The sequence below is a fragment of the Pteropus alecto genome, unplaced genomic scaffold, assembly GCF_000325575.1.
Source record: "Pteropus alecto unplaced genomic scaffold, ASM32557v1 scaffold106, whole genome shotgun sequence".
Classification (NCBI taxonomy): domain Eukaryota; kingdom Metazoa; phylum Chordata; class Mammalia; order Chiroptera; family Pteropodidae; genus Pteropus; species Pteropus alecto.
Window position 1 is genome coordinate 1,491,966 of NW_006442103.1, and position 22,668 is coordinate 1,514,633.

Sequence of the window (22,668 nt, forward strand, 5' to 3'; positions counted from 1 at the left end):
CCTCTTTCACTCCTGATTTTGTTTATTTGTGTCCTTTCTCTTTAGTGAGTCTAGCCAGGGATTTGTCAAGTTTATTAACCTTCTCAAAGGACCAGCTCTTTGTTGCATTTATTTTTTCTATTTTTTGTTTTGTTTTCATTTTCATTTAATTCTGCTCTAAAATTGATTATTTCTTTACTACTGCTGATTTTAGGCTTCTTTTATTCTTCCTTTTCTAGTTTTTAAAGATGAAGCATTAGGTTGTTTATTTGGGCTCAATCTTGTTTTTTGAGGTACTCCTGTAATGATATGAACTTTCCTTTTATTACCGCTTTTGCCATGTCCCAAAAGTTTTGATCTGTTGTACTATTGTTATTATTCATTTCTATGTATCTCTTGATCTCTTTATTTCTTCTCTGACTCAGTCATTCTTCAGTAGGATGTTGTTTAATCTCCATATATTTGTGGTTTTTCCTGCTCTCTCTTTACAATTCCCACCAACTTCCAAGCATTATGATCAGAGAATATGGTTGGTATGATTTCAGTCTTCCTGTATTTGTTGAGTCTTCCTGTATTTGTTGTGTTTCAGTATGTGGCCAATCCTTGAGAATATTGCATGTGCACTAGAGAAGAATGTATAAGCAGCTGTTTTGGGATGAAAGGTTCCATATATGCCAATTATGTCCAGTTGGTCAAATGTGTCATTTAATGAAGTTACTTCCTTATTGATTTTCTGTTTGGATGATCTGTCCACATCCAACAGTGGGGTACTTAGTCCCCCAACTATGATAGTACTTTAGTCTGTTTCTCCTTTTAGTTCTGTTAGTAATTGTTTTATATATTTCGGGGCTCCCTGATTGGGAACATAGATATTAATAAGTGTTATGTCCTCTTGGTGCATGATTCCCTTTATCATTATGAAGTGTCCCTCAGTATCTTTCTTTACCTTTTTTATTTCGAAGTATATTTCATGAGATACTAGTACCACCACTCCTGCTTTTCTGTGAATGCCATTTGCTTGAAATATCATTTTCCACCCTTTTACTTTGAGTCTATATTTGTCTTTGGAACTGAGATGTGTCTCTTGGAGGCAGCAAATGGTTGCGTTTTGTTTTTTGATCGAATCTGCTACTCTGCCTTTTTATTGGTGAGTTCAGTCCATTTATATTTAGGGTGATTATTGAAATATGAAGTTTTCCTATAGCCATTTTATCTTTTGCTTTCTGGTAGTTTGGTATTTCCATTGCTTTCTTGTCCTTGTATGTTTTTTTTTTTTTAAATTTTAGTTGGATTTTGTGGATTTTCCCCCAGTCCTTCTTGTTTTGTTATATTCTTCAGTTCTGAATCTTTAGCACGTGGTTACCATTACTAACATATAGAGGATCGTTATATATACATAGTAGTCCATTTTCTTCTGTGTATGCCTTATCTCCATTCCCCTTTGTGAATTTGGATGTTTGAATCTCCTTTTGTTATTGTTGTCTCAATTTGTCCCTACATATGCTGAGCGTTCATTACTATTTTGTAATAGCAAATCTCTTCTTATTGTTTAAGCTTTTAATGTTCTGTTCTTAGTAAGGGTTGCACTCTTCTGCTTCTATCTGCCTGCTAGTTGACTGCCTTACTCATAGTTATGTTTTTTTTTTTTTTTAATTTAGTTTAAGATGAGCTGACCTCTTTCAGTATTTCCTGTAATGCAGGCCTCGTAGAGGAGAATTCCCTCAATTTTTTTTATGTCTGGAAAATTCTTTATTTCTCCTTCATATCTAAAGGAGAGCTTAGCTGGATACATTATTCCTGGCTAGTAATTCCTTTCATATAATAGTTTGAATATTTGATTCTACTCCTTTCTTGCTTATATGGTGTTCTGAGAAGTCAAACGATAATCTAATGGGTTTTCCTTTATAAGTTACTATCTTCTTTTCTCTGGCTGCCCTAAGAATTTTTTGTCATTAATTTTTGATAATTTTAATATAATATGTCTTGGAGAAGGCCTTTTGGGTTTGAGATAATTGGGTGTTCTGTTGACTTCTTGAATTCCAAGCTCCAGTTCATTCCTTAGATTTGGGAAATTCTCTTCAACAATTTCTCTGAAAATGTTTTTAATCTCTGCTCCTTTTCTTCGCCTTCGAGAATGACCATTATTCTTATATTTCCTTTCCTGTTGGTATCAGCTAGTTCTTGTATCTCTCTTTCATAATTTTTCATTCTTTAGTTTCTCTCTTCTTCCTTCTGAGTTATTTCTAGATTTCTGTCTTTGATATCACTGATCCTTTCCTCCATTTGGTCGACCCTATTTCCCAAGCTTGCTATTTCATTGTCCATCTCTTTTAGTGTGTTCTTCATCTCCAGAAGTTCTATTTTGTTCTTTTTGAGGGTTTCAATCTCCTTGTTAAAAAACTCATTCTGCTGAATGTTTTTTCAATTCCTGGAATTGTTGATATGAATTATTTTGGATCGCATTCAGTTTTTCAGAAGTACTATCCTGAATTCTCTGTCATTTAAGTCGCATATTTCTATGTGTTTAAGTTTGTTTTCTGGAGATTTTTCTCTTTCTTTCTGCTCTGCCTTGTCACCTTGGTTGTTCATGGTGTTTAATGGACTATTTCTCCACTGCAGTCCAAGTTCAGCTTCAGCCTGTGATCTTCCCACGGCCACCTGACATAAGTCCCCAAGCAAACTACAGATGGCTACCACCCACACTGGACTTGGAGGTACCTAGAGAGGCTAAGTCACAAACTGAGGCTGGCTGCCACTATTGCTTTGGGCATGCTGAGGCCAGATGTTGCTTCTTTGTCATTTGTGAACCTTTGAGGGATTTTAGAAAAGTCCGCAGTGTGAGCCACAACAGGTCATTTGTATGGAAAAGCCTCCAGAATTGGGTGAGTGGGACTGCAAGTTGGGCAGGGCAGGGTCACAGGGAATCACTACAGTGAGGCAACCAGTGTTATCCAGGCTGACGAAGACTTGGATATGGTGGCACCTGTGTCTGCACACTGGGCAAGGGGAGCTCTTAACAAAGAAACAATAGACTCCACCAGCACTTCTGTCTGAAAGAAAGCTGCCCCTCTAGCCTTTGCCCTGAAACCTGACAGCTGAATTCCTCCTCATATGTCCCTGGCACCTTTTGAGCAGCTGCCCCAGTGCTGGAGCTCAGAGTGAGTGAATTCGTCAGCAAGTAAGTCTGTGCACGGGCTCCTTAAGAGGACTTCCACCTGCCCTCCATCTCATTCAGCCACAATCTCCACTGGTTTTCACAGCCAGAAGTTGTGGGGACTTTTCTACCTGGCACTGGAACGTGGGCTTGGGAACCTGGTGTGGAGCTGAGACCCCTTGTTCTTCCGGGGAGACCTCTGCAGCCAAAATAGCCATCCCAGTTTTTAAACACCATACATGGGTGTACGACCAGCCTATTCTGTATCTCTTCCCCTCCTACAAGTCTCAAGGATGTGTCCTTTGTATGTTCTTAGTTGTAGGACTTATGTTCAGGTAGACTTCAGGTGATTCTCAATGATGGTTGTTCTGTAGTTTAGTTGCAATTCTGATGTCATGAGAGGAGGCAAACACAATATTTACCTACTCTGCCATCTTGACTGCAAATCTGTGAAATGATATTTCTTAAAGGAATTTCAGCTTTATCCTATAAGAACAAGAAATTGTTACCTTCCTTGCCACTTTGAAGAAACAGCACTAACTTTAATTAGAATTCATTGGAATTTGTTGATTCTGGGTCTTTTCTTATGGGGATATGGGATGGAAGGGGTTCATATTTCTAATTTAGTCTGCCAAACAAAAGTGCCTTAAGTTTATGTTTTACTGTTGCTGATCATATCCCTCTAAATTCATATTTATTGTCCCACCTCCCAATGGTATTCTAAAGGGGGAGGATTTTGCTCAAACTCCAGCTGTGGCTGAGGTGTTTTTAGTCCTTCATTTCCACACCCAGCTTGGATCCCATGACTCTCCAGGGAATTAGCTGTTGATCTCATACAGAAGTGGCAATTACTGACTATGAGAGTAGAGATGGAAACACTGTCTCTGGAGGTCCCAGAACCCCATTACTATAGGATTCAACTACCACGTCCAAGAGTGGTTCCAAACTTGGGAAAAACTTCACCAGCCTAAGATGCAGAGTGCTCTGTTCTTCCAGCTATTCAAAATGCATATATGCTGGGCAGTTATAACTGGACCGCCTTAGTCTATGGGACTTGATACTTCACCTCAGCCGTTGGGGCCTGGTTCTCATCTTAGTTCACATGCAAGTGGAATCAGTCATAACTAGTCACCATCTTATCTCTCCTTTCCTGAAAAGTGAGAGTTCTTTAAAACAAAACAAAACAAAACTAGTCCATGCTTGCTGTCTCATTTTCTTTTGTTCATTTTTACTCCTTAATTCATTGAAATCCAGCTTCTGCCATGATTATTCACCAGTAACCTCTAAATCTTCAAATCTAAAGAACGTTTACTTTTCTAATATTTCTTGTCTTCTCTCAGGCAATTGAAATTTTTTCTCTCTTTGACTTTCATTATTCCATTTTCTTCTGATTTTTCCTCATATCATTATTCTATCTTGATATTCTTTTTGTGTCTTTATCTAATTCCTTTGAAATGAAAAACACTTTTATTTATAAAATATATTCAGAAAATCACTAGAAGTAATAAAATGGAAACTTGGGTACTCACCAGCTGTATTTTGCCTTCTTTTTTTTTTCTCTCTCTCTTTAGACTGTCATTCTCTTTCTCTCTGAGAAACAAAATCTTTACTTACCTCTTTTTGCTTGAGAATTCTTAAGCTTGGGTATGTTTTCAGCTTATTTTATTTTATTATTTTTTGTAGCAGACTAATGGTTGTCACCATAAAATCTATTCTTTTCTTTCTGGTCATAAGTTCTCTCAGCTGGAGACTACATTTCTTATCCTGTTTATCAGGTAGGTATGATTTTGAGGGTAAGTTCTTGCCAGTGGAATACAAATAGAAGTGATGAGTACAACTCTTGCCTTATCCTTTTAAAAGAAGATGGCTTGCCTCCATGGACCTGTCTGTGATCAGCTGTAACTGAAGATGAGGAAGATATCCTATGAGAGGATGGAGCAACAAGGTAGAAGGAATCTGGGTCCTGAATGACTTCGTAGAAGAGAATGCCTGTCAGTCTATGCTCAACTTTGTGTGAGAGGAAAAAGAACTTCCATTTTCTTTATGTCACTTATTTCTGGGGTCTCTTTATTAGAGCAATTTAGCCTTGACTTTAATATGAAAATGGATACCTGAAAATTAGGGACTTCTAACAAAATCTTAAAACGTATAGCATTACCTAAGCAGTCAGACAGTTGGCAGTGAGGAAACAGATCCTGCAGGTTTGAAAACAGGTGATCCTTGTAATGCCATTGCAAAACATTTGGTAAAAAATTTACCTACTCAACTTAGAAGGCTGACCATGTTCCTTCTGTGGCTGGACGTTAGTGGGGGTGGGCGTGTAGGCATTTAGAAAGAACTGAAATATAAATATGTAATGATTGCTTCTTGCTGAATTTAACAAGGTTTTTTCAAGAAATGAGCTCACATAAGACTTGACAGGTTTATAAGAGATGGAAGGTTGTTCATGGTGTTTAATGGACTATTTCTCCACTGCAGTCCAAGTTCAGCTTCAGCCTGTGATCTTCCCACGGCCACCTGACATAAGTCCCCAAGCAAACCACAGATGGCTACCACCCACACTGGACTTGGAGGTACCTAGAGAGGCTAAGTCACAAACTGAGGCTGGCTGCCACTATTGCTTTGGGCATGCTGAGGCCAGATGTTGCTTCTTTGTCATTTGTGAACCTTTGAGGGATTTTAGAAAAGTCCGCAGTGTGAGCCACAACAGGTCATTTGTATGGAAAAGCCTCCAGAATTGGGTGAGTGGGACTGCAAGTTGGGCAGGGCAGGGTCACAGGGAATCACTACAGTGAGGCAACCAGTGTTATCCAGGCTGACGAAGACTTGGATATGGGGGCACCTGTGTCTGCACACTGGGCAAGGGGAGCTCTTAACAAAGAAACAATAGACTCCACCAGCACTTCTGTCTGAAAGAAAGCTGCCCCTCTAGCCTTTGCCCTGAAACCTGACAGCTGAATTCCTCCTCATATGTCCCTGGCACCTTTTGAGCAGCTGCCCCAGTGCTGGAGCTCAGAGTGAGTGAATTCGTCAGCAAGTAAGTCTGTGCACGGGCTCCTTAAGAGGACTTCCACCTGCCCTCCATCTCATTCAGCCACAATCTCCACTGGTTTTCACAGCCAGAAGTTGTGGGGACTTTTCTACCTGGCACTGGAACGTGGGCTTGGGAACCTGGTGTGGAGCTGAGACCCCTTGTTCTTCCGGGGAGACCTCTGCAGCCAAAATAGCCCATCCCAGTTTTAAACACCATACATGGGTGTACGACCAGCCTATTCTGTATCTCTTCCCCTCCTACAAGTCTCAAGGATGTGTCCTTTGTATGTTCTTAGTTGTAGGACTTATGTTCAGGTAGACTTCAGGTGATTCTCAATGATGGTTGTTCTGTAGTTTAGTTGCAATTCTGATGTCATGAGAGGAGGCAAACACAATATTTACCTACTCTGCCATCTTGACTGCAAATCTGTGAAATGATATTTCTTAAAGGAATTTCAGCTTTATCCTATAAGAACAAGAAATTGTTACCTTCCTTGCCACTTTGAAGAAACAGCACTAACTTTAATTAGAATTCATTGGAATTTGTTGATTCTGGGTCTTTTCTTATGGGGATATGGGATGGAAGGGGTTCATATTTCTAATTTAGTCTGCCAAACAAAAGTGCCTTAAGTTTATGTTTTACTGTTGCTGATCATATCCCTCTAAATTCATATTTATTGTCCCACCTCCCAATGGTATTCTAAAGGGGGAGGATTTTGCTCAAACTCCAGCTGTGGCTGAGGTGTTTTTAGTCCTTCATTTCCACACCCAGCTTGGATCCCATGACTCTCCAGGGAATTAGCTGTTGATCTCATACAGAAGTGGCAATTACTGACTATGAGAGTAGAGATGGAAACACTGTCTCTGGAGGTCCCAGAACCCCATTACTATAGGATTCAACTACCACGTCCAAGAGTGGTTCCAAACTTGGGAAAAACTTCACCAGCCTAAGATGCAGAGTGCTCTGTTCTTCCAGCTATTCAAAATGCATATATGCTGGGCAGCTATAACTGGACCGCCTTAGTCTATGGGACTTGATACTTCACCTCAGCCGTTGGGGCCTGGTTCTCATCTTAGTTCACATGCAAGTGGAATCAGTCATAACTAGTCACCATCTTATCTCTCCTTTCCTGAAAAGTGAGAGTTCTTTAAAACAAAACAAAACAAAACTAGTCCATGCTTGCTGTCTCATTTTCTTTTGTTCATTTTTACTCCTTAATTCATTGAAATCCAGCTTCTGCCATGATTATTCACCAGTAACCTCTAAATCTTCAAATCTAAAGAACGTTTACTTTTCTAATATTTCTTGTCTTCTCTCAGGCAATTGAAATTTTTTCTCTCTTTGACTTTCATTATTCCATTTTCTTCTGATTTTTCCTCATATCATTATTCTATCTTGATATTCTTTTTGTGTCTTTATCTAATTCCTTTGAAATGAAAAACACTTTTATTTATAAAATATATTCAGAAAATCACTAGAAGTAATAAAATGGAAACTTGGGTACTCACCAGCTGTATTTTGCCTTCTTTTTTTTTTCTCTCTCTCTTTAGACTGTCATTCTCTTTCTCTCTGAGAAACAAAATCTTTACTTACCTCTTTTTGCTTGAGAATTCTTAAGCTTGGGTATGTTTTCAGCTTATTTTATTTTATTATTTTTTGTAGCAGACTAATGGTTGTCACCATAAAATCTATTCTTTTCTTTCTGGTCATAAGTTCTCTCAGCTGGAGACTACATTTCTTATCCTGTTTATCAGGTAGGTATGATTTTGAGGGTAAGTTCTTGCCAGTGGAATACAAATAGAAGTGATGAGTACAACTCTTGCCTTATCCTTTTAAAAGAAGATGGCTTGCCTCCATGGACCTGTCTGTGATCAGCTGTAACTGAAGATGAGGAAGATATCCTATGAGAGGATGGAGCAACAAGGTAGAAGGAATCTGGGTCCTGAATGACTTCGTAGAAGAGAATGCCTGTCAGTCTATGCTCAACTTTGTGTGAGAGGAAAAAGAACTTCCATTTTCTTTATGTCACTTATTTCTGGGGTCTCTTTATTAGAGCAATTTAGCCTTGACTTTAATATGAAAATGGATACCTGAAAATTAGGGACTTCTAACAAAATCTTAAAACGTATAGCATTACCTAAGCAGTCAGACAGTTGGCAGTGAGGAAACAGATCCTGCAGGTTTGAAAACAGGTGATCCTTGTAATGCCATTGCAAAACATTTGGTAAAAAATTTACCTACTCAACTTAGAAGGCTGACCATGTTCCTTCTGTGGCTGGACGTTAGTGGGGGTGGGCGTGTAGGCATTTAGAAAGAACTGAAATATAAATATGTAATGATTGCTTCTTGCTGAATTTAACAAGGTTTTTTCAAGAAATGAGCTCACATAAGACTTGACAGGTTTATAAGAGATGGAAAGAAATAGAGCGTACAGAAAATTGGAAACACAGGATCGGAAAATCCAACTATTTCTGTAGTCCAAACATGAGAAGAAAAAACTATTTTTTCAGAGACTTTTAAAAAGTCCTCCAATTAAGATTCCTCAGCCAAAGAAACAGATTTAGCCTTGCAGCAAAGATCAGATTAGGGTATTACCTTCACTTATTTTTTTAAGATTACTTCAAAGTAACCACTATTAAAACAATAAAAAGTTTATTGAGTAGAGCATAGAAACTGGAGAATAAGCAAGTTTAAGAGCTAGGCCCAGGAAAGAACTTTGGGTATGATTCCTGGCACATGTAATGGATTGGAGACGAATAGCATAGAAGTTTTTGAGGAAATTGTATTGCTAAAAAAACCATAAATCTGACCTGCAAAAGTCTGTCATTGTGTGTGTCCTCAAACAGTTTCCAGGAGCGTATACTCTCCAACATCAACTTCAATTTTGAACCTAGAGAATAATGGACAAGGAAGAACTTCTCAGAGAATAAACCCAGAGACACTGCAGGCACAACCAGAGTCATTCAGATGGGTTAATCAGAATACTTCTTTCACAGTCAGGGCAAGAATTCCTGTCTGGAGAGAAAGGGAAACTGTTAAGGATGACTGGTTGCTTCATGTTTCCTATTGTTTCCTTTTCAAATGGAATTTTTTATTGTTGTTAATTCTTTTTCTGATCCATCATTGTATATTAGGTTGAGAGTGGGGATCAAGTAACTTATTTTTAGTTTATAGGTCACTGAGTTATATATAGCCATATCTGGACATAAAAGAGAAGGCTGTACTTCTGCCCAGAGATACCAGACCTTGAGTTGGCTATAGAAACTGGATAGAATCGTAGATGATCTCTCTTAGAGAGGTTGAGATACATGAGAAGAAGAATGGGTGATCTAGAGGGTTGACTAAATCTCTTTGTTCACCTTAATTAATGCAATCTTACTGGTAGTTCTGATTTGTTTATTCAGAAACCTATCACCAACATGTTGACAACTCTCAAATTCGTCCAATCAGGATTCTCTTTTATATTCTACACCTATATTATCTAAATATTTGATACCTTTACATGATTTACCACAGGAAAAACCTTAATCACAATATGTCCAAGACTGAAATGATTTCATTTCTCTTTAAACATGTACCTCCTCTGTGATTACAAGAAATGGTTACAAATTCGTCCCCTTTGCCCCTTTGCTTTGTGACTTTTCTGTTCTTCCCATCAAAAAACGAACTCTAAACCTCTGCCTCCTTGTATCTGGGCTTGCTTTGGGACTTGTTTTGGTCAATAAAATGCAGCCAAAGTGATGATGTGGGAATTATGAGCCTAAACCTCAAGAGGCCTTGCAGGCTTTGCTCTCACTCTCTTGGAAAGCTTTTGCCATCATGCGAAGAGGCTGGACTAGCCTCTTTGATGATGAAAGGCTATACGGAGAAAGATTCCCAGCCAGCATCCAGCATCAACCACCAGTAGAACTGGCAACATAATTTGCAAGGCTCAGCAGGACCCCTTGTTCCATAATTATCAGGAGTTTCAAGACAGTAAGAGCAGAACAATAGACAAAGCACAAGTTGGTTGCTCCTGAAGCTGGCCTTCGTCACCAGAGAACCACCTTGGACCATCAAGGCCCAGCCAAGCCACCACAGCTGACTACTACCACATGAGTAAGCCCAGACAAAGCCAGCAGAATTTCCCAGCCAAGTCCAGCCCAAATTGCTGACCCCCAGAGTTGTTAGCTAGTAAATTATTGTTTTAAGGCATGAAGTTTTGTGATAGTTTGTCTAGGCAGCAATAAATAATTAAGACATTGTTAGTTATGATCTACTATGCTGGATAATTATAGCCTGAGTCATTCAACCTCATTCATACTTTTCACATCATCTCTATATATTTCCTTATCTGTACAACAGAGCTATTTCTTCTTAGGGTCTGGGTATGTTAAATGAGGTAACACATGAACAGCCCTTAACACAGTCACTGTGCTCAATAAATCTTAGTTATGATTGTCTTGGATTCAGTCATGCTGTCCATGAGATTTGGGATGAAACTTGCAGGACTTCAGAGGACTTCTGGGCTTGTACCAGAACAGTATTCAGAGAGGCAAGAAAAAAAAAACCAGACATAGTCCTAGGGAAACTTTAAAATACTATGAGATTAGAAACTCAATCTCTAGAGTCAGACTTTCTTCTCATTGTGACTCTGCCATTTGCTTTGTTTCTTTGCAAGTTACTTAACCTCTTTAGGTTTTAATTTTGTCAAACTGTGGGAGTAATAAAAGGAAATCTCTTGCAACATTATCGTGACGGTTGAATGAAGATTAAATGATTAAGTCCCATAGGCCTGGCTCATAAAATTAGTCCTATAAGCCTGGCATATGGAATATGCCCGTTACATGATATAGGAAATGTGAGTATGGGTCAGAAAGGCAAGCCAAAAATCACTTTGAGAGGTGAATTACCAAATGTAAAGGACACTATACAAGACCGTAAACATTATGAGGTTAGAGATCAGGAACCAAAGAGAGGTGAACAGATTGTGTTTAGAGAGCAAGACAGAAGTGAAACCATTCAATACTTTGGTTGCTGCTTCAGAAAGTCTGGAAGATGTATGTTCTTAAACCTCTCCACATTCTGCAACAGCAAAGCATAAAATGCTATAGGAGCAGATTCTGGATAAGAGGGAACAGTTTATATAAATCTCAGCCTGTTCTCTACCAGTTAGCCTTTGAGGGCCCTCTCCACTTTTAGGTCGGTTCTTGTCTTTTCCTTCCTCATCAGTCAAGAATCCACTCATTCACCAATTATTTACTGAATCCCTTGGAATGCAATGATTAATGACCAACCAGTTTCCTCTCTTCACAGAGCTTCTGACTAATAGGTCCCAAACAATTAAACCAGCAATCTCAACACTTTGTGAGAACTTAGGGATCAAAGAAAGCTTCCTGGAGGAAGTTACATTTAATGAGAAACTTGAAATGTAGATGAATAGGTTTCAGTTAAGCTGGGGTCAGGGGCGAGATGGTGGTGTGTATGGCATGGAGGAGAGAGGATGATTCCAACAGCATATGGAAATGCATGGAGGGAAGAGAGCCAGGAACTTGGGGAATTTATAGTTCAGTAGTGCTGAAAAACTGAGTTAGAAGCCAGAAATGATTAGAGAGGAGGCTACTGGGATGAAATCTGTTTGCTCTGTTAAAGAATTTGGACTTTATCTTAAGAGCAATTGGAAGTGATGTAAATGTTTAAAACAGAGACGTAACATTTAGAAAGAGTACTCTGACTATAATGTGGACAACAGAAGGAACAGGACAGAAAGCCTAGCACCTGATTTTATAGATAAAGTTTTATTGGAACATAACCATACCGATTCACTTACATATTGTCTACAGCTGCTTCCAGGCCTTAAGCGCAGAGTTGAGTAACTGACCATCTGGCCCATGAAGCTCGAAATATTTACTATCTGGCTCTTTAAGAAAGTGTTAGCTGATTCCAGAAAGACTGTTGCAGTAACCTAGGCTAAGAGAATGGTGCCAACTTTAGGGAAGATAATGGGAGTATCGGAAAGGCAGACCTATGCGGTTTGTGCCAAATCTTCAATGACTCTGAAGAAACCATGACCTAAATATTGGTTATGAACATCAGTTTTGTTTTCTATCTAGATAAGATTGATTCAAGCCCCCATTACACAACTTTTAGATAAAGATCAGCACTTCCTAAGTGTTTTTGTCAGTTTTCCAGACATCCATGATTCCAGTATTACCTTGGACTCTGCTCTGGCTTATGGTTCAGTTTATTGACTGTCTCATTGTTCTGAGTGTGCTGTCTCTATTCTGTTTGCAGTGGAACTTGGCTGCATGATTTCCTCACATAGCCCCTCCCTCCACCACCACTCACACTATGCGTGTGTTGTGGGGGCGGTTTAGAGGTAGTGGAAGGCTTACTGAAGATTTGGAAGACATAAGAGGAGTTGAAAAAATACAAATAACTTAGAATATTATACATTTAAAAGTATTTTAGTTATGCTTTGAAGTTACTCTGCCTCTGTCTCTCTTTCTCTTTTTTCTCTCCCCCTGCAACTTCTTCTATACCTCTAAGTGAATTTCTAATATAGGAGTCTCTCACTCATTATCCTGTTTCTTGCTAACCCAAGTTCTCAAGCACAGTCATAACGACTCATCTAGTACCAGCCATGGAGAGAATTGGTTTAACTTCACTATAGTAGCAAAGTGTCTTGGAACCAGGGTATGGTACTGAGGACAGATTTGGATCAGACAAGGTGTAATCTAACTCATATACCTGGAGTAGCCAGGAAAGGAAGTAGTCCAAGGTCAGGGGTTGGGGTTGGGGTTGAGGAATGGGTAATGAAATAGGGAAACCAAGATCACTTCTACAAAAGTAGTGTAAATATCAAACCTAAGGGAAAAGGGTGAGGTTGTAAATAAGAGAAGCAGCCAGGGATCTAGAATAAAGAAAATCAACCAAAAGAACTATATTGTAGACTTTTGACTACTTTCATATATGTAGCATGTAATATAATGTTAGACACACAGTAGGGACACAAGAAATGTTTGATAAGCTGAACCCTTAACTTCATGCCATTCCTGAAATCTGCTTCTCTTTGTGCTCCTGGGATTTGCTGTTTTGATACAGATCAATCTACTATGTCTGAACAAGTCAAGCAGTGTTGTTTATTTCTAAACAACCCAGGCAAACAAGCATCAGTACGTGTGTTTAACATGTTCTTCCTTCAAAAAGACCTAACTTAGGTAGGTCTCAAAATATTTGTATTACAACAAAAATTGTAACACACAACTGTTAATACTACCACCATCATTTATTAATTGCTTATTATAGCTGAAGTACAGTAGCAGGTGCTGAAGTTTCATTTAAACCTCACAATGACCCTATTATATTTATTTTTACAGAGAAGATTCTGGTGCAAAGATGTTCTTTTCCTTAGGTTGTGACAAGAGTCAGTTTGTCTGACTTCAAAACTCTTGATCTTGATAACACTAGCCTTTGCTGCTTCAAAACTGCCCTGCCTCCAGTTTCTAAACCTTTGAGCTCATTCCCTTGTTTAAAACCCTTCATCATTTTTCTAATCTCCTCCTGCACAGAGTCTGCAATATTTAGTTTGGCATAACTTATTTTTCACAATTCCTGCCTACTTTAGTGACCTTGTCTTCTGTTTCTGTTTCCATAAATGCATATTGAGTTCCAAATATTTCTGGCTCCTGGGGACATGCCAAGCTCCTCCATGCTCAGGTGTCGTGCGTTCTCCCTCTTTCTCGAGTGCTCTTCCTCCCCTTCTGCCTGGGCTTTAAAACTAGAGACCTAATTTCTAATCAATCTCTTCTGGGAGATCTCATAATCTCTTTGGGTTTTGATTCTTCTGTTAGTAATTTGAGATGATATTTTCTACACTTTGGAAAGAGGTTATGTAGGATGAATTGTGGCCTTGCCACTCACTGGCTGTATTATTTTGGAAAAGTACCTTAACTTCTCTAAGCTTCAGGTTTTTTCTCCTTCATAAAATAGGATAATGACGGTTATTTAAAACAGGACCTAACACAGTACCTACTTAGAGAGAGTCATTATTATACAACTCGTATGAATTAAATAAGATTAACATATGTAATGATTTAGCACAGTAATTCTTAGCATACTGTGCTTCCTTAGTGATTTCCTGCTCACCCTTCCAGATTCAGCTCAAATTCACCTTTACAATGCTTTTCTGTAAGCAGTTTGTACATTCTAGATATGGCTAGACATTTTATCAACTGTGCTCACATACCTCTATTTTCATTTAATATATCACATATATCCCCCCACCCCCTACACTAGAGTATTTATTATTTTACTTGGCAAAAAGTCAAGTGCTACATTTTTTAAAACAAAATCCCAAGCAATCATACACATTACCCAGCCCAGAGAGGGGCTGGCAACAGCACAAAACATCCTACTGAAGATCTGTTTTTAAACAAAGACGCCTGTTTAAAATGACAGAAGTTCTGTGAGAACTAAGAAATCTATACCCTGTTTATTAGAAAAAATTAAGACAATTAAGAGATCTCTAAGCTTCCAGGATTTACCCTGTTTATAGCACCTATTTCTCTAGGTCAGAAGATAAGAATTCTAGAACTTATGGCACCTGTCTTCTACCACCAAGAGGGTGGATCTGCTGTCGCCCTGCCAACTCCCATCATCGATGAGAAGACACTCTTTTTTATCAGTCGCCCCTCTTAACACCCAGCAGAGGGCATAACTGGGAGAGCAACTTAGAAACTAGAACTGAAGTTCTAATCTCGTCAGTTAGCCTGGACTCCTTGAGGACGGACTATTTTATTACTCACCCAAACCTAGAATGGATAGGTATTTAACACACATTAATTGATTGACCAAATGAGTACATTCATTAATACACAAGAACAGGTCTCAAGGAATTTAGAGTTAATAGTACGATTACCACTAATGCTACTACTACTGGGTAATGTTGGTCGAGCATCATGTACTCAACACTGTCCTAAGCTCTTGTGCTTATGAACTCATCTAATTCTCACAATAGCTCTATTAGGTAGGATTATCCCTATTAAAACTTTTTAAAATTATGAAATTTTTTTACGATTTTACAGATAAAGTAAACTGAGGCTCAGAGAAGTTAAGTAACATATTTAGAGTCACACAACTAGTAAGAGGTGTAGAAAAATATACCTGTTTCAATAGAAAACTCTGCATTGCCTAGAGGACGCCTTCCAGGTCATCTGACACTTGCCTTTCACTGTCTTTGATTTATTGTACATTTTTTTGGGTTATCTGATTGTCATCTTTCATCATCTTTTAGCCATTTTACAACTCTGTAAATGTGTTTTTCAGACTTTTTTTTTTGAACAGGTTATAAATCTGCCTGGTTCCCTCATTGACTGAGTTAAATTAAATCTTTAACTTTATTTTTCTTTTCTATTTGTATCAGGGTCATGATTTTAACTTTTTCTGAAAATTACCTTTTAACAGAAATGTAACTGAAATGCAGCTCCCAGTCTGACAAACTTCAAAGCTCATTTCTGCAAACTCAAAGGCCTTTACCTTCACTGTGTACTTTCCTGGGGAACCTTCTTGTAAAATGCAGAGTTCTGAGTTTCACCTCAAGAAACTCTGATTATTGGGTTTTTGTTTTGTTTTGTTTTTAACAAGACTCCAGTTATTGTGTTGCAGGTGGTCTGAAAAGCACTGCTTTGAATGACTCTATGGTACTACTTTTCTAGTGAGAGAAGGAAAATACTTGTACGAAGCAAGTTATAAACTTAAGTTTCAAAGAGGGAAAGAAGAGGAAGAAAGAAATTCTATCTGGAGGAATCTGAAAGTTTTATGAAGAAAGTGGCATTTGATCTGGGCCTTAAAAGTAGGAAAACAGACAGGGAAAGACATGAAGAAAAGGACATTCTGTGTTTTGGAAGCAGCATGAACAAAAGCAAAGGGTGGGACAATGCATAGTATATTTTGGGAATGACTCCTTGGATTTGACTAGATTGAGCAAAGAGGGTGAGAGAGAGAGTATAAAGCCTGAGCTAGAATGTAGGACTCAAATGCCTTGCAGTTATTTGGTAGAATGAAGAGTAATAGCAAGCTTCCGCTGGATGTAAAAGGATAAGAAGATAACAGTTAGTTAGAAGAATCCTAAGAAACATAGGCTGGAGAGAGAGGCAATCTATGAAAGGTGTGAGGTCTCCTATAATTAATGAATATTTATTGAAGGTTGGTTGTGTGTGAAACATGGTAGTAAGCACTGAGAGAAGATGGGAAGAAAATTATCCTGGTACATTGTACGTAAAGGCTCGAAGAGGGAAGATGCTGGAGAGACATCAGTGGTTAAAGAAGGTATATGGGCCTAAACTTGGTGAGTGAAAAGGAAGGATAGAGGAGGTAAATATATGAAAGATCTTTAGGGAGCAAAATTGACAGAATTTGGTGTCTACTTAGATACAGAGTGCTAAACAAAAGGGAGGAGTCTAAGAAAATTAAGGTTTCTGGGTGAGATGATTAGAGGCATGATAACTCCATAAATGGAGAAAAGTGAGAAAGAAGAGTATGGGGATGAATAATGAGTTATATTTTATTGCATTTGAAGAACCTGGGAACACACGGCAGGATATTGGGAATACAGATCTGGAGCTCAAGAAAGAGAATTTTAGACAGCTATTATATAAGAGTTGGTATCAGATATATCTCAGTGGATTGGGGAAATAGGGAGGACAGAGTTAAGCCAAAGCTGAGATTGGGTCCAGATTGGATAAGGCCACTAATTGGAGTGGGTAGAGCAAAAGGTTAATTGCAAAATTTAGATGCCATAATCAAAGCAGAAAATCCCCTTTGTTATGTGAAGGAATCATATAACTCAGAGATGAAAAGATCAAGGGCTAGGACAATATGTAAGAGCTCATTGAGAAATGAAAGAAAGGAGGTGGATCAAGTTGAAGAATATTTTTTTCCAGGACATAGGTTAGCGATAGTGCTGGATTTGTTTGGAAGAACTACTTTAGATAAGCAGTGTAACTCTAAGGAGCTTAAGCAACAGAAGACGCTCATTCAGTTCCCAGGTAGGGAAGAAGAGAGAGAGGAACATAGAGCTGGTGGGAGGCCATTCAACTCCTCAGGAACCCCTTAATCTTATTTAAAGTTGGGGGAAAACAGGAGATTCTTGGAGATAATTTTCTATGGAAACTAGCAGAAGGGCTGAATTCTGGGTTCAGGATGATAAGGCAATAACAGGGCTATCAATGAGTTAACTCTTTGTATTTTTATATTGACATTCAACTTCAAAGAATGATTGGTTTTTATTTTTGTAGTGGTCATTACAAACCGAAGAAGGGCAGATCTACCAAAACACACATTTAAATTATTTAGGAGACATGTGGTTTTGAACTTTGGCTCTATCATAGTTCCTCTTTATACGCAGGGATACGTTCCAAGACTCGCAGTGGATGCCTGAAACTGTGGATAGTACCCAACACTGTATATACTAGGTTTATTCCTATATATACATAGTTATGATGTTTAATTATAAATTAGGCACAGTAAGAGAGTAACAATCACTACTAATAAAATTGAATAATATATACTGTAATAGAATTTATGTAAATGTGTTCACCCTCAAAATATTTTATTGTACTGTACTCACCCTTATGATGATGTGAGATGATACAATGCCTATGTGATGAGATGAAATTAGGTGAATGAGCCATTATTAAGTAAAATAATGGCTACCTGAATACAAACACTGTGATACAGAGACAGTTGATCTGATAACCGAGATGGCTATTAAGTGACTAAGAGATGGGTAGTATACACAGTGTCGATATACTCGGCAAAGGGATAAGTCGCATCCAGGGTGGGACGGAGTGGAACTCACAAGATTTCATCAAGCTATTCAGAATAGCGTACAACTTATGAATTGTTTATTTCTGGATTTTTCCATTTAATATTTTCAAACTGTGGTTGATCTGGTAACTGCAGAAGGTGAAGCAACGGATAGGGGGGGACTACTGTATGTTTGCTGCCCCCGCTTCTGAATCAATATAACAAATGTTGAGTCTAGACAATTAGTGATTTTAGCTGTTGGTTATTGTTACTTACATGTCAAGAATTTCTTGTATGGCTATCAGTCAGGATTTATGCAATTGTTTTAAAAGTTTCTGTAATGCTCTTGCATTCTTTGTTGAAAGAGTTAATAATAATTTGGACTAAGACAAAGTGAATTAAAACTGAATTTCTTTTACCTCTACATAGATGCATTAGGACTACTTTCTCTTTCTGTACAAGTAAAATACTGTGTGCATAAAACTGTTAAAAACCAAATCCTGATAGTTTTTAAAATGTCATCTCATACAGGACTTCCTGTAGAAACCAGAAGGCAGTTCCTCTGTAGATCTCTAAAAGGGAAGGCAAAGCAGTTCTTTAAATCACTTGATTCCCTTTTATTAATTTTAGGCAATTGCTCTTTTCTTCCCTAGATATAGGGTATCCATTAAGGCTCTCCTTTTGCCATAGATCTTCAAACTCTTAAATGAGTTCCTTGACAAGCTTTGACAAGTTGGAAAAATATGTGTGGGAAGAATAGATGCAGAGCTCCAACCTGGCAGGATGCAGTGTAAGGTGCAAAGGCGTGTAAGTCAGAAACTTCGTCTTCAAGCAACTTAAAATCCAGGTGTGTTCATTGATCTAACACCCAGAACCCAGTTTTGAGACTCTCACCTATGCTTTGGACTCTAATATACCATACATAATGTTGCCTGTTCTACTGGTGATGAGCTTTGATAATTATGCACTTGTCCAAGAAAGCTAGACTATGGATTAACATGTGATTTCTTTTATTTCAAAATTCAGAAAGTATTGTTTTCTAACTAATGACAGCAAGAGAGGTAATTTAGAAGGTATGGGAACAAGACTGTTGCAAAGAAGACTAGTCGGAGGCCAGGGCTGTGACGCAACGCTGAATGATTCCGTTGGCCAAGAAGGAAGTCAGAGGTAGTTGCCAGTCCGTGGCTGTGGCCTGGTGGATCATGTAGCCAGGCAGAAAAATAGAGAACCACTGCTGAAAATGTGTTATCTGGGAACTGATTATTGCTAAAGGTCCAGAGTCTAAAGACCTCAATTTCTATCTCAGATGTTTAGAGGAAAAGTGAGTTTCGTATCTACATCAAAAGAAGTCATTTCTATGCTAAAAAAATTCTGAAATTTCATTTTAATTTGAAAGATTTTATATATTATTTTTTGCGAAATGCTTGATTTGTATTTGATTGGAAGAATTCATAAATTAAATTTCCTTATCCTGATGATCTATTTGTTATTATAGTTTTTAATGTTATGCATATATAGCATTATTAGTTAAACTTTTCCTTACCCCACAATTTATTTTTCCCCACTTTTTTGGCTATTAAACATTATATTAGCATTTTGGGATATTCCATATTTTATTATGGAATATATTTGACAAAATTTGGAGACATTTAGTTGTAACAGTCTTTCAAAAATTATTTTTTACCTGGGAATTTGTATGAAGGAGAATTTTAAAATCTGAGACTGGAACTATACCTTTCCTTGGGGAAAATAAATCCTCACAAGATGATATTTAAAAATTAAATCTAAATTGTCTTTTTAAAATAAAGGCTTAGTATATTGTAAAAGATAACGAAAGTATTTTGAAAAGAGATGGCTATGAGTAATTTTTTAAAGGTGTTATTGGAGGGCAAAATATTTTGTTTTTATTAAAATACAAAGAATGCGGGCCTCTAGATTAAGTGGAAGATCTGAATGCAGCATATGCATTTTCTATATGAATAATTATAACTCTTTCTTGATGTTTCTAACTTCTCATATGGAGTGTCTAAAATAGGAACTTCAGTTAAAGAGGCACATGATTTAAGTGTATAAAGTGGTTTGATTATAGTAACACTATTGCATAAACGATAGTCGTAATGATATTACGAGATCAATTTAATTGGGACACATAAAGGAGATAATATGTTTGTATTAAAAAATAATGTCATGAAAAATTGCTCGTTTTTTCTTTTTAGTTATTAAGATAGTTCATATGATCATTTGAATTTTCACTTATGTATTACTTTCATTAAAAATAATTTACATTTCCATAATTTATATTATAATTTACATAAATTATAATTTATATCAATCATAATGTATTTGGAATTTATAATAATTTATATTAAGTTATATTATAGGAAAAATCACATAAAATAAGCAAAAAGAACATAGAAGTCATTTATGTCCTGAAATAGTTTCTTCCTGAAAAATTCTGAAAGACAAATAAAAGTACTTTTAAATACTCAAAAAACCTTAGAAAAAATTCTTGAAATACTAAAACTACCAACAAGAAAATAGTAGTGTCTGAGGTTGTTCATTTTTAACTAAATCAACCTTTCTTATCAAAATGTTTTGTGTCATTTTGGTTATATCTTCACTAATGGAGAAGAGGAGAATTGAAGCAATTTTCCAAAATATTTTTACTTTAATTATCTTGTTGTTTTAGAAAGAAGCAGCTTTTGGTCTCTGTTTTCCAAATAATTGTCTCTGTTTAGAAGTTTAGGAATTTTTGGAAACAGAAATTTATCAAGAAAATTTGCCTCAAAAGAATTTTTGTATTTTTTTCTCTTTTTAAGTATGGATGAATAAGTCCATTTTTTCTTAACTGTTTCTTTGAACTGTTTTTAATGAACAAAATTCATAAAAAGTACAATTAACTTTGATACCTCACACTTAAAATTCAGAAAAACTTCAGATAGTGAATACAGAATCTGGGAGAACTGTCCTTGGAGTATTGGTAAAACGAAGTTAAAAGTTTTTAAAGATTTTAATGTGAATTATAAAATGGATATTTTTAAAGAAATTAAGCTGCATTAAAATATTGAGAAAAATATGCAGTTAATATATTCTACCTCCTAAGGTCCTTGAGTTTTGATTAGTTTAAAAGGTACAAGATTCAACTAATATTTATTGACTTTCCTATCTTTCAGGCCTTGTCCTTGATGTATTTATTCACTTACATGCTCTGTAACATTTCAAAACAACCTGAGGATTTAATGATGTGTTGTAGAAGCCTCACCTGGAAGAATATTGTGGGACACAGTATAGTGGATTTCTGTGGGTTTACTTGGCCTTGGCCACTGTTGTGGGTGTTAGAGAATATGCATATCAGAGATGATGATGGTGCAATCAGGAAAAAAAAACCCCAAAATACCAGAGCAACTGTCAGCCCCAGGAGACAAGCCATAGGAGTGAATATGGAGGAGGTAGTCTTGATGAAGAGTCTTGACATGTGCGATCTGTACTTGCAAGGCTGACCCCACAGATGTGCACATACAACTGTCCTACCCATGAAGTTATGAGGTAGCTACATGAGTGCATAAGGAAGGTATGGGGCAAACTAAACTTTTGTGAAGCAACTATGATGGCACAGGTTGTAGTCAAAGGGCACCAGTGTCTCGTGTGTCCCCAAAGTGAGTCAGGGACAAGTAGGGGAACATGCACTTGGGCGTCTCCATGATCTTCCTCCCTGCTTGACTGCCAGACAGGTTTCTGCCCTTGTAGGGCAGAATAGATTTTGTCTTTTCTAAGTCAGTGCGAGGTTCATTTGCCAAGACTGGGGTCTTCAGAGGTAACTATGTATTATTATCCCCTTTTACTGATGAAAAAAATTGAGCCCAGTGAGGTTCAATTAGCTAAAGTGTGTGTGTTTGTGTGCACGTATATATTAGGTAAAATTTATTAGCTCTGTTGATAGACATTTCTTAGAAATAACTGACCTGTTATTAATGGTGTTTACTAAATAATTAGAACTTACCTCTTTCCAAAAAAGAATTTGGAATTGCTTTTTGCAACTTTTAACGGCCTAAATGTACCTCTTCATTATTTTGTTTTATTCAAAACAACTCAACCTTGTTGATCTGAACACTTGGAAGTTTTTGAGCCTATATTTAGCAGGTCAAAGAGCTACTGTTGCTCTTTATGCACTGGGCAACTTGGAGTTCTGAGCCAGCACCACAAATTCAAATCCTACTTCCCTACCCTGACAGCAGAGGGGCTCAGAGTGTAGTGGGGGAGCTGGTGCCCTCACCATGGTGTTTTTCTGGGCCTCTATGGAGGCTGCTGGGAGAACGTGTCTCTGGCACACACGCCTCCTACCCAATGTGGAAAGCACCTGCGGCCCTAAGCAAGAGCGCCGCGGCACTGGTTTTTGGCCAAGTCAGACGTGGCCGGAAAAATCAGTAATTATATTGTTCTCTCCTTTCTGATGATGAAAACGTGGGCATCATTTAAGCGTAAGGCAGAATGTAAACTCAAAATCTGAAAGGAATTTTAGTGACGTGGCGAGGCCAGGTACTGACCGCACGGAAGCGGACTCTGGCGGGTCCCCACTTGCAGTCTCCGTTACTCGCTTTGGACAGCCAGGCGCCGCCCGCCCTCTCCCCGCGAGGGTGCTCTTCCAGGACCCCGCGGCCTGCCTCGGCGGATCTCGCTTCTGAGCCCCTCCCGGGACCCGGGTTCCAGCCCCCGA

The 22,668-nt window shown here is 37.9% G+C and overlaps 1 protein-coding gene across 2 annotated transcripts in view; it reads left to right on the forward strand.

Moving 5' to 3' along the window:
• LOC102898858 (transmembrane protein 56) overlaps nucleotides 1-22,668 on the forward strand; it is an 88,076-nt gene that overhangs the window by 11,199 nt on the left and 54,209 nt on the right. The window contains exon 2 of one of the 2 annotated variants that reach the window (XM_025052230.1): nucleotides 18,645-18,801. The exons of the other annotated variant lie outside the window; for it this stretch is intronic. The gene's annotated coding sequence lies outside the window, so the exon portion shown is untranslated. The remainder of the gene's footprint in view (nucleotides 1-18,644; nucleotides 18,802-22,668) is intronic. 2 annotated transcript variants of the gene reach the window in all.